Genomic DNA, 11,944 nt, shown 5'->3' with positions numbered 1-11,944 from the left:
ACAAATCCATTGCAGATAATGATTTCTCCCACGGTGATGAAGTCTCCTTCTATTATAGGACCATTGATAAAATATGGGAAATTGTCATCCGCCGGAGAAAGAATTGGGACTATTAGCTTTAGTTTATGTACTTTGATTTATCTCTCTTTTTGTCTTTTATGTTTTCCCCTCTCCTCTCATTTAATTGAAACAACATTTATTTTTTTGTATTGGCATTTTCATTTTCACTCACTCCTTTTGTTCCTTTTGTTTTCTTCTTTTTTACTACACCCATCAAAAATTGGCCTTGCATTTGTTCTCTTGGCTTTTGCATTCTGGGTACTATCATTCAATTTTTAATTTTGTGGTTTTTTTTTGTTCTGCTGACCTTTGTGGGTACATGCTTTCTTACATGAGTATTGGTTCATAAAAACATTTTTATTTTGTTTTCTGACTTCTCACAATACAATCACTATTGTATGCACATGTTATTTTTATTTTATTTTCAACATGAATATTATTGGTAGAGCCACAATTAAGCATTTTGCACATCGACTATATTTCTGATGCAATTGACATGTGTTACACATAAATTTTGGCTTTCAGATTTTGTTTTCTCATATGACATTGTTAACAAATGTATCACTCAATTTTGAGATTTCATGGTTTGAATTTGAATGAAATGCGCATCGAGTATATTTCTGATACAGTTGACATGTGTTACACATAAATTTTGGCTTTCAGATTTTGTTTTGTCATATGATATTGTTAACAAATGTATCACTCAATTTTGAGATTTCATGGTTTGAATTTGAATGAAATGACTCTGTTTAATTTAATCTGCTATATTAGTAATTTATAACTGTTGTACTACAAATTTTTGATATGATAAACTAAACATTGTTGATAAAGCGATATTGTTGTCTACTTTGCTCATCTTACACATTCCCTGCTATAGTGATCTCATATTTATTTGTTGCCTCTTCCAGTGTTTATGTTTTATAGACCGTGTAATATTCATGATCTGTTTTCAGATTTAGTTTATCAGAAAAAAATCCTATCACACCATGTTGTGTTCTTAGACCACATTAATATATATAATTTATGTGGATAAAAAATTTTCATACGAAAGTGAACTTTTGGTTTGTCTTGCATTTGCTTCTTTTTTTGTGGTTATGTGTTCATTGTCTGTTTATCTTTTTCGGTTTCTTTTGGACTGAAAGTAGTGAAAACATGCGTGAGCTTTGTCTGATTCTAATTTACATTGCTATTGTTTATGCCTTTCTGTTCGTTTTGATGCCTACTATTGTTTCTGTTTTGTTCTTTTTTCCACACATTTGTATGTGGTTCGTTTTGGTCTTTATGTTCGTTTGCATACAATATTTTTGAATTTATTTCCTATGTTTCTTTTATATAATTTAAATAAATTTCAAAATGTTTCGAACACAATCAACTCTTTTTACAAATTATCTTTATATTATATACAAACAACACCTTGACTAATACCAATACATAACCCTGACTAATAGTATTTGTGCCCCTTACAGTAAAATACCCTGCAAACCCGCAATATTTTTTTAATTTATTTCCTATGTTTGTTTTATATAATTTAAAATAATTTCAAAATGTTTCTGACACAATCAACTATTTTTACAAACAATCTTTATGTTATATACAAACAGGACCCTGACTAATAGTATTTATGTCCACTAATTATACAAATTTAGTCCCTCTTCACAATAAAATACATCTAAAATAAAATTTTCCCTGCAAAACCATAATATTTTTAAATTAATTTCCTATATTTATTTTATATAATTTCAATCAATTTCAAAATATTTCCAACACAATCAACTCTTTTTGTAAATTATCTGTATGTTATATACAAACAGCACACTGACTATTTATCTTATATACAAACAACACACTGACTATTTATCTTATATACAAACAACACCATAACTAATAGTATTTATGTAGCTTATAGTAAATTATCTTTTTGCTGAATTAAATTAAAATTTATTTAGGATCAGAATTAAATACTATTATTTATAGAGATAACAAAATTATTTAACATAACAACAAATTATTTGTATAGACCGAAACATTTTTTGAAACAAAGACTAAAACATAGTTTTTTTATAAGTCTAAATTATCTTTTATAATCAAAATATTACTTTCATATGCCCACTAAACATTTTTTTAAACAAACGCTACAAAATTATTTTAAAAATTTAGTCCCTCTTCACAATTAAATACATCTAAAATATTTTTTTTTGCTGAAAAACAAAATATTTTTTAATTTATTTCCTATGTTTCTTTTATATAATTTAAATCAATTTTAAAATATTTTTAACACAATCAACTCTTCATACAAATTATCTTTATGTTATATACAAATAACATATTGACAAATAGTATTTATGTCACTTATAGTAAAATTATACAAACAACACCCTGACAAATATTATTTATTCACTTATAGTCTAATGATACAAACAATACTCTGACAAATAATATTTATGTCACTTATAATAAAATACCAACCCGTTTGCACGGGCTTTCCACTAGTTTCATGTTATTTAAAGCCCTTATTCATAAACTTGTGTACCAATGTACCATACGCCAATTTAACAAGTTGCGCACCCTAAAACTTGATTGTTGCTTTACTTGAGAAATCAATTCATTGCAGGCCACTTGAATTAACATATTAACATACATTATTGTTAGCTTAGCGTTGTTTTGTTTAGGCATTTTCGATTATTGAGCCACAATGATACTTTATCCCTTCAAGAATAATTATTTTAAGACACAAGAATTGATACTCTGACATTTTTTTTAGTAAGTAATTTTTTACTTTAATGTCTATGATAATTATAAAATAATTTTATATTATTATTTAATTATCATTTAAATTATTTTAAAATGATTATTTTAAAAATTAATAAATTTATCATATATATATATATATATATATATATATATATATATATATATATATATATAAAGTTATAATTAAATGACTGTAAAAAAAGACAACGTTATAAAAGAACAAACAATCAAAATTAGATCGACTTATAATTGATAACTTTTAGTTTACTCTAACTTATTTCTACCTTAATAAAGATATTCAAGAGGCAGAATAACTTTAAAAAAGCATCTATTATTCCAACCACGTTTATTTGATGGAAATATTTTTTTTTCCCTTCCTTTAATATGTGATGGTGTCGGCGGGAGAATCTTATTGAAGCACACAAATTAATATAGACAGAAGAAAAAGGTGAGTCTTAAACCATGCTTTTAATAGTTTTATCTATTTTCTGTAAAAAAAAATAGTTTTATGTGTTTTTTGGAGTGCTACAAGGTTGACATAAATTAAGAAAAAATGGATTTCATATATTCCCATAATGCGTCTAAGAAATAAATAAATATATGGTACTAGACGTGAGTCTGTGTTGTTACGCCATTTTTTTGAAAAAAATCAGTGTAAGAAAAAAAATAGAAAAATATATAAAAAAAATTAGCACCGTCCAACATCAATACGCGCGAGAAATTTAATTTGTATCTAAATGGGATTGGCATACAACCTCAAAAGTAAAGGAGGCATAACTTTAAAATGAAAGAAAGTAAAAATTACTCAATTTAAGCCACAAAATTTAAAACAATAAAGTATATACACAACGGACATATCGTTCCGCTTCCTTGAAAAATACCCTGCAAAAACTGATTATGCAAACTAGTTTCGTTACCCATAGAATTCGCTTCTATTTATATATATATATATATATATATATATATATATATATATAATGATGAAATATAAGACCCAGTATAAATTCTGAAAACTATAGAATGCAATATTATGGTAACAATACCCCTTTTAATAAGGATATATAAAATAACCTTGTAGAATTGCTATTACAGTTACGGACTGATATCAACCGAATGTGACCAATTAATTTGCATATCTAATTGCAATCATATATATATATTAGGTATTTACAAAAAAAATATTACCAATTTGCGGAAAATTCTCATTATGTTTATTCAATTAGTCTTTTATCAGCAAATGGAATATAAGCATTTGATTCGCCAATAATAATATACCCAACGTGCAAAAATTAACTGAACAACAAAAATTGAACCTATTTTTTTTTAAATATAAATTCATTAATTATCAATTATATATATAATTGGTAACTAATGAATTTATATTCTGAAATAAAAAATTATCCGTAAATAAAATATACTTAATCGATTTCCTGATTTTTTCAGACACATTATCGATTCCTAATCATTGAAGTTGAAAATTTTGAAAATGAAAATTCAACTGTTGAGGAAGCCCGGTTGAAGCCGGTTAGTCGTGTCTTTTCATTGAAAATTATTTAAGGTACATACGCCTTTCCTTTGCAACTCCAACATCCACTAATTTTGTCTTTTTTCTGTTGTCTCAACTCAAAAGACAAAATCCTAGTTGAGATATTGAAATATAATAGTAATAGCAATCGTATTACAAATTTACAATCTACGGATTGAGGTTTTAATAAAATAATAGCTGAGATATAGTATATAAATTAATTCCGTTAAGTTATTCAAAAAATCCCTTCTCTTTGATCTACGGATTGAGATTTCAATAAAAAAATTTAATTTAAATATATAGATAGTGTAAATATTTTTTACATTATCATTCAAAAGTCATTATATATTATAAAATTTTAATAACTATTTTAAAAATATACTCTGAATACTTTTTATTTGGTTAATAGCGTAAAATAAATTGTATTAGCAATGTATCAAAATTAATCTTTTTAATGTGTATTGAATATGAATATTAAACTAAATCACACTAAACTAGTGTGTAAATTAACTAATTTTGGTTGGAATTTTTGCTATATTTAATAATTCTGTTTAACTAGCAAATCAAACTAAAAAATTAATTATTAATTTTAAATATTTTTTTCCAAAAAAGTTGAATGGAGAATAAAAGAATAAAAAGATAAAGCAGAGAAATATTTGCTTTTAAATGAATTTACTGTTTGAAATTAATTAACTGTACGTACATGTAATTTTTTTTTTGAAAGGATTTTTACTCTAAAATGTCTGTTTATGTTTGGGATTAGGATTAATCCTATTGATTGTGGGTGCTGGGAAGACTTGATTTTATTTTTATTTTGTAATAAAAAGAAGAAAAAAACTGCATCAAATTCTTAATCATATTCATTATGACAACATCGTGTAAAAGTAGTGCGAGCATTTGGTGCCACTGATATTGAAAGTTAGGTGCTATATTAATATATTATAATAAAGGTAATTAATGGAGCATGACTAAAAAGAGTCCATGGCAACAATATATTATTATATTGTAGTACTAGTAATTCTTTGACACCCCACCATCCACTATATATGTAGCCCGAGTGGCTTAGCTAGGGATGTCACCTATGACTTCGTAAGTTCCCAAATTGATATCGTCATCAGTATACTTAATATGTTTCTAACAAAAAAAAATGGATCTCTGTACATTTACATATTATCGATTTACATATAAAAATACCAAATTAAGAATATATTATACGTACAAAGACTATATAGAGACCAAATCAAGAATGCATAAGAAAAAGTTAACAATCAATATGATAACAGATATGACATTAACGATATTTACAGGTTTATGAATCAAATTAATAAGTTTTTACGTATAAGAAACAAAATAAAAATCTGCTACTTGTTTAGAGACTATATTATATGTTTACCCTACAAAATTTATTGATTTCGAGATTTCCAGGCTGTGCAATTTTTTTTTTACATTATTATTTGATTTTTATTTTTTTGGATTATTGAATGTAATAGTAGTGATTCATATCTATAAATTTTTCAAAGTGTATCTAATTTATTAAAAATAGTTGCAAGATAAGGTATCTATTCTCGTTTTCTTTTTCATTTTCTAAATTATTATGTCCTGGGAGTAGAATATTATCGAATTGGACCCGCAACTTCTAGGAACTGGCTACTAAGGTCTAACAATTTCTTGAAATGACATTTTATTTTATTTATAGTTTATAATTTATAATCTATGGGGCAAGCTAGGTATGGTAGCTGACCTAACGTGTTTACAAAATACAAAATGAGAAGACAACTACAAATGGTCATGCGTGGAACGGATCTAATTAATGTTAAGATTAATAGATTATTATTACTAGCTAGTACTATTTTCAAACATTTGAGTTTTGGACGGTGACTAGGTGAGTTATCTTGCACGCATAAATTAGTATATTCTTAACTTGTTGACATACAGACGCATAAAAGTGTAATTCTTTGCACAATACAATATAAATTTAAATGTGTTTTTTTACTGATATATATTTAACTTTTGTATTTAAATTTTGATAATTTTTTTTTTGAATTGAGTCTCTAATATTTGAAAAGTTTTATTCAAGGTCTCTGCTTTTAATCAAGATCTGTTATCTGCTTATGTGATCGTTAACTAGACACGTTGACATACGTTGTGTGATGTCGTGTATACTCATTGTTGAGTGAGATTATACGTAAGAATTTTTTTAATTTTTAAAAATTAATTATGGAGAAAAAAAAGAGGTGCAAGATGAACGGTATGGTTTTTGGGAAGGTGAAGTGATTCAATGATCAGAAGGGGCCTGGATTCATAACCCCTGACAATGCCAGTGAGGATCTCTTCTTTCACCAATCTCAGATCAAATATGACGATTTTTGAAGTCTCGCTGAAGGAGAGTCCATTGAGTTCGCCATTGAATATGAATCTGATGGACGCGCCAAGGTTGTTGATGTCCCTGGCCCCAATGACACCAACGTCTAGGGAACTAGACACAGCGGTGATGGTGGAAGAGGAGGCGGTGGCGTGGAGGAAGCTACAACAGTTGTGGAGAGTCTGGGCATTTTGCCAGAGATTGCCCATCAAGTGCTCGTTGAATTTACTGTTATGGTGGTTTATGTTTTGTAGATTGTTAAGTTTTTACTTTATTATGTTTTAGGGATTTTAATGGTTTTTGTCAAAGCTATGGCTTCTTATAAGTATATATGTGGGATTTTTCTTCTTTGGTTATTTAAATGTGTAACACCCTCTACCCCACACATATGTGTACTAATAATAAAAGGAATAAGAAGTCAGAATCAATTAAAAGTTTGTAAAACGCATTTAAATAAAAGCATTTCAAAAGGGTAAAAGGCTCACATTCACTTCACTATTACCAAATAAAACTTGTCAAAAACTTTTTGGCTCAAAAGACTATATAATTAAACAAAACTCATGTCCCAATATCACATCCTATCAGAGCATTGTGTCCTGACATCCTTCAGCACAAGGTTCCTTGAAGCAATTCACTTAGTCATCTACTCCCACGAATATAAAGTTCGAGATCATCACAGGATCCAAATACAAACAACACATAGGGAGTGAATTATTACCACATTCCTAACTAATAGAGAGAAACAAGACAACATATAGATATATATATCATATAAACGGAATACAACTCACTTAAACATAGCTCACGTCATTCCACCACTTTGTCATGTAACATCACATCACAACACAACATGTCTCATTTATTTTCATATCATTTATGTACTCAAGGATCAAAACAAAATATCACTAAATCAATCAATACGTAAGTGTTATGCAACAGATACACTAAGACTCAATCCTATATGCAATGTGGTACCATGTCAGTGAAAAACCTCATCGAGCGCCTAGGAGTACATGACAAGACAAACCACACACTAGTAAGTCAGGTGTCACTCTCACTAGGTTAAATCATAGGGAGACCAGTCAGGGTCACACTGTTTTGCAAGAATGCTCCAACCATGTGGGATCGACACAGGCTTAAAAGAGCACTCAAATCGGGTGTACTTACCCTCAATGCCTAGACTCGAAGAGTCCGTCAGGGCCTCTCTCTCTTGATTTAGGTCCAACCCAAAAAACATTTTAGCACACATATTATATCTATGAACTATACAAAACAAAAGACTCCTCAATTGTTCTCAAAATAATTTTATCTCATCGCACTTATGATTAAACTCGTCATGCATTAAACTCGTCACGCATTAACTCGTCACACATAAACTTGTCAGGTCCCCACAGTGGTTCCCATCACAATACTCGTCACTCATTAACTCGTCGCCCTTAAAGGGTCTTATAGTCATGTGATTGTATGATTCATAGCTCACAACTCAGTGTACACAACATGTCAATGCACATATATATTACAAGTCAATGCATACTCAATTTATCACATACACTCGATCTCAATCACAATGGTATAATCCCAATTTAACATGTTATTATGCCTCATAAATCATATACACTTTACCTATGAACTATGCAATACACACAACTACTCAATTGTTTTTGAAATCATTTTAACTCGTCGTGCCTTAAAGTGATTCAACTTGTCGGGTTCCTACTGTAGATTCCATCACAATACTCGTTGCACCAAAACTCGTCGCCCTTAAAGGGTCTTACAATTATATGATTGCACAGTTCATAGCTTACAACTCAATAACACACATCAATACACATTTATTTGACCATTCATCATAGGTTTAATTTGTCACATACTCACAATTTGAATCACAATTTCATAATCTCAATATAATAGTTTATACAAAATGTTTCTCACAACATGGGGAGTAAAACCCCTCAGCATAACTCCACACAATCATATTAAAATCAATGAATCAAAATCATAGGTCAAAAACACAAAAACATCAAGAGCACTCAAGTTTATCAACCCATTCATATCAGAACATCAATTGGTCCGTCAAACACAATAATATTCCAATTTAATCCTCTAAAAATCCCTACACATGTTCATTCTAACCCCAATAGCGATAAACTTATCTCTTATCTCTAAGCAGGTTCACGTGTGTATTTCGGTAGCAACAACGAAATCTCTAGCAATTTCCTGAGATTTCTCAAACTTTTCCTTTTGTTGCTTTGCTAAGGTTTCCAACCATTAGAGAGAAGGAGAAGAGATTGAAACCTCCATTTTACTATCTCCGTGCGAGGGACGTTTCTCTCTCTATGGACATTATTTTGCAAATCCCAACAGTGGAGGTGTGTGAAAATGAGTTCCGAAAATAGTGTCCAAATTTCACAATGATCCAATAGTTGACAAGTCTGGGATCGTAATTTTATTGGGATAGGTTTTGGGTCTATGTGAGAAAAGAGAAAGCTACAATGCGAAGGGAATTTCTCTCATGCCAGACAATCTTTCCCAAATTCTAACGGTGAGAATGTTCTAAAATGAGTTCTGAACATGATGCTCAAAATGCACGATGATCAAACGGTTAACGAGTTTAGGATCATCATTTTACTACGACAAGTTTGGGTGTATACAGGAAAAAGAGAGTTTTGGGAGACGTAGGGTACTCAGCTTATTATTTACTATATTTTTTATTATTTTATAAACAAGAACTCTATTTTATTTCTTATCAAATGAATAAATAAAATATCATTTTTATTTTTCTTCAAATCATTATTTTAATAAATTTATTTCTCCTTATTTATTCAATTATAAAAACCTCCTCATTTTTCTAAAATTCTATTTATTTTTAAATGAAAATCCATTTTAATTTATTTTACGAAAAATGAGGTGTTACAAAATGAAGGTTTCTATGTAAGAGGAGGCCTAGGCCGAGGAGGAAGAGGACAAAAAAGAGGTTGAGGAAGAAGATGATGTTTGCTTTTTTTTTTATTAAAGTTTTTTTAACCTAAATCCAAACGATGTCATAATAACTTTTTAAAAATAAAAAAGATTTTCTACGTGTAATCCCACTCAACAATGAGTACACTCGACATCACACGTCGCATGTCAACGTGTTCGATTTACAGTCACGTAAGCAGTCTATGGATCCTGGTTAACGACATAAACCTCAAACAAAACTTTTCAAATATCAAGGATCTGATTCGAAGAAAAAATTCATCAGAGACCAGATACAAAAGTCAAATATATATTAGGAAGCAAAAATATATTTAAGCCCACAATATATATATATATTTTTTGTTTTGTTTTTGTATATAGTTGTGTTTAATTTTGCCGTCTTGATAAGTCATCTAAAAATAACTTGTGTTTTATTTGCTTCTTAATAAAATATATTCTGAGTTAGTTTTGATAAAATAATTTTTTTAACATATCAATTTAATAAATGACTATTATATCTAATGAAAAATTCATATTACTAATTTTAATAAAATTAAAAATACTATATAAAATATTTTATAATAAAATCATTTCTAATAAATTATAAATTAATAAAATTTCAGTTCTTAACATGATTTTATTTATTTAAATCTAATTTAGACAAATTTCCACAAGCATTATATCAAATTTATGTTGCAAAGCATGGAAACAAACATAAAAATGAAAAATTTATAGGGACAAAAAATACCATTAGTCTATTAAATAATATTTAAATTAAAGTTGTGATGATAATTTAACACAAAACTTAAATTCAACCAAGCAGATAAATTAATCAAATATTAAATAAACTAATTTTCGATATAAACAATCGGTTATTTAATCATGGTTCGGTTACAATATAATAAAACGAAATTACTCCCTTGTTTAGTTTTAAAAGTTGAAAACCGAAATTACCTCTCTGTTTTTGAAAGTATTTTTTTGACATTCCCTTGTATACATACGCACCTCTGTTTTCAAACATTATGCATGATGCATGAAGTCCCTCCGTCATTTTAGATTTGGATTATCAATCTACGTTATCATTGTTGTTGAGAATACAAACTTGGCACCACAACTCCGAGTAGATTTCGTCAACATTACTCACTTTTGTGCAGAACTTTGGCAAGTACATCCTGATGATGATAGAGAGGGTTTTGTTTCCGTTGTGCTTGCATGCAAGGCTCTATTTCTGCTTTATTTATTTTGCAGGTGGGGGATTCATTTTCGATTTTACTGATCTACTTTTGAAGATTAATTTGTAAATCCAGAGAAGAAGGAAAATGAAAAAAGAGAAAGGGAGAATAGAAAAAATAAAGAGAGGTAAATGAAGGGTATGTTGAAAGTGTCTTATTTTATCAAAGAAGATATCCCTTAGACCAGATGGAGTTAACACCGTGCCAATCACATGACCCTTAAATCAAATGAGTTACCTCCGTTTGGAACATAGAGAATACCATTGTAGCGGAAAAATAAAGGTAGGGGATCTTTTTGTAGGTTAAAAAAAGAGGGGTGCTCTAATTTGCTCTATAATGAATATTAAGATGTTTTTGTTTGTTTATTTTTAAAAATTCTTTTTGAAATAATGTAATAGATTCATCCTATTTTTTTAATTAAATTCAAAACAACTATAATTTAAATAAAATATCAATAGAAGTTCATCTTAATATTTGAATGGTGAATAAAAAAATATCACTTTTACACAACTTAGTATTCATAAGCTTTCGCAAACTCCATAAAAAAATTGGATCTTATTTGACATTTGTTTTATTTTAAAATTAACTTTTCATATGTTTCAATGTAAAATTTATAGTTGAAACCATAAAATTATCACATGTTATATATATATGATTTACTTTTTAACTATGCACATTTTTTTACTTAAAGTAAAATAGTGTGATATTTCATATATTTTTAATTTATATACTTCACGATTAAGAAAAGAAACAAAATGATTAATATGATAACGAATGTAATAAAAAGAGATGAATGTATTCAATTAGGTATAAAATGAATATAAAATTGGAAACTTAACAAAGTTGACATAAATACGATAATTAAATAGTAAATTTTATAGTATAAAATTAGATGATGGTGGGAACTTATTATACACAGTTAATATATAATTTTTTTTTAATATATGAAAGAAAAAATATCAAAAAAGGATTATACGGTAGTGTAAAAAATTTCATATTACCATAATAAATTTATTGACTTATAATATAAATATTTTAAAATAATTTATAAAATAGTTT

This window comes from Glycine max, chromosome 15, assembly GCF_000004515.6.
Source record: "Glycine max cultivar Williams 82 chromosome 15, Glycine_max_v4.0, whole genome shotgun sequence".
Taxonomy (NCBI): Eukaryota; Viridiplantae; Streptophyta; class Magnoliopsida; order Fabales; family Fabaceae; genus Glycine; species Glycine max.
Note: the sequence above shows the minus strand (reverse complement) of the source record.